We start from the raw sequence: 1,979 nt of genomic DNA on the forward strand, positions 1-1,979 counted from the left end.
GATGCTAAAGTTGCAGATCTGCTTATCTGCTATTATTGTCTTCTATTATTAAACCAAGGTTCAATAATATATAGTGGATATATATACAATAACACAAATGAAACTCTTATTATTTTCGTTTTGTTTGTCATAAATATTGTTGTTATGTTATTATATGTATTTTCTGTATTTTATTTTTGCAGGGAAGAAAATTATGAGAGAATGTCTATAATACACAATTACAATCATGCTTTTAGAGGATTCTTTGCCATGCTTACAGAGCTTGAAGCTTCTATTTGATATTTTTTGTTTCTCTCGTCTTTCTCTCTGTCTGCTTGTGTTTTTTCTTTTTCTTTTCTGTTTTTTTTCTCTTTTTGTCAATTCAATTATTTATTTATTTTATATATTTTTAACTCTTCTTCAAAATATGTTTTTATAACGGAAAAATATGTTTTTCAATAGGTTCCAATTCTACTTTTGGCATTTCATTCCATTCAATTTAAAAATACTTCAAGGATAAATATTTTGAACAATTAATTTATTTATGTTTTTTCATGGACAATCATTGGTTTTATTTTCTTTTAATTTTTCCCTTGGATTCTGAGGTTGGGGATTTTGTGATTGTTAATACGCTGTGTCATATCGACGGATGGAACAGTTAATGTTTTGGTTTCTATTTCAATTGGTATGGAATATGTTTGTTTGTTGACTATCAGAAATTGTGCTAGGCAATCTAAAGGACTAACAATGATAAAAATGCAATCATTGAAAAATCTACAGATTACCTGTGGGCGCATTTAAGGATTTTTGGTAGAAACTAGCTTGCAGATTACACTTAATTTTAATCTTTCTACACTTGACCGTGTTTTGAAAGGAGTTGGTATAGTTTTTGAGCTAACAATTCATTGACCTTTGGATGATTGCTTGTGGGACATTTTGTGAGATAACTTGCCAGAAAATTTTACTCAAAATCAGATCTCCACCGACCTTCTGAAAGGGTAAGATTTGTATATCTTATTATTATTATTATTATTATTATTATTATTATTATTATTATTTATGTTGAAATCTCTGTTTTTCAATATTACTGATGTTTTTAGCTCTAGCATTACCATTGGCGTTTGACTACTGTTACCACTGGTTCTAGCTCTAATGTTGCTGCTGATCTTAACTTCAATTTTATTTAAAGTTGTAACTCCCATATTGCTATTGGGTTTTAGTCCAACATTGACATTGGTTGTAGCTTGAATGTTGCGACCAGTTTTACCTCTGAAATTGACTATCTTCGTAACTTTGTGAGTGGTATTAGATCAATTAAACTATTGCAAGTGTTGGTGCTGCAGATAGGGGCATTTTAAAAGCAGAGATATGATGCCTTGGATTCACCCAATTTTTGTTGTAATTCTTATTGGTTTTATATACAAGTAAGATAATATTTTAATTAACATTTGCTATTAAAATCTTCGTAGATATTCCTTACGGCGAGGACTCTTGTGATCATACTAGAAATGTTGATTTTAAGGAAATTGTGGCGTTGGCAGACTTGAAAAAGGTAGTTAACTATTCCTTTCTTTTGCTTACTATAACTACTGCAAGACCATCAATATTATTAAATATTTTTTATGCTCCATATTGATTTATTGCAGGTACAATCTTATTGGAGTGTTACGGTGTTATTCACAAAAGATATCAATATAAATAACGAACCTCCTTAGCTACGGTATCTAAATTATTTAATTTCTACTTTTTTGCGTACTCATTATGTCTTTAAATTAAAATTTCTTAATTGTGAATTGTGCTTTTTTGTTGAATGTGAACTGATATAAGATTGAATTGGTTTTGATGTAGTGCTTGTGTGGTTTTGCCATTTGTTGTGTCTTTCTGTTTTGCTTACTTTTCTGAAATCTTCTGTTCACTCCTTTATTTAGGAGACAATAAAATTTCATGCTTGGCACTATACACCTATGTCTTTCCGCTAGCTGTTCTTTTTTTTTTAGCCT

General features: G+C 29.8%; 1 long non-coding RNA gene across 1 annotated transcript; it reads left to right on the forward strand.

The window, feature by feature from the left end:
• The first annotated feature begins 750 nt into the window (after positions 1-750).
• LOC112090556 lies at positions 751-1,701 on the forward strand. Its single transcript, XR_002901701.1, has 3 exons — positions 751-977; positions 1,449-1,531; positions 1,626-1,701. It is a non-coding gene; the product is annotated as an uncharacterized LOC112090556 (long non-coding RNA).
• Positions 1,702-1,979: the final 278 nt, after the last annotated feature.

The sequence above is a fragment of the Morus notabilis genome, unplaced genomic scaffold (assembly GCF_000414095.1).
Source record: "Morus notabilis unplaced genomic scaffold, ASM41409v2 Scaffold3402, whole genome shotgun sequence".
Classification (NCBI taxonomy): domain Eukaryota; kingdom Viridiplantae; phylum Streptophyta; class Magnoliopsida; order Rosales; family Moraceae; genus Morus; species Morus notabilis.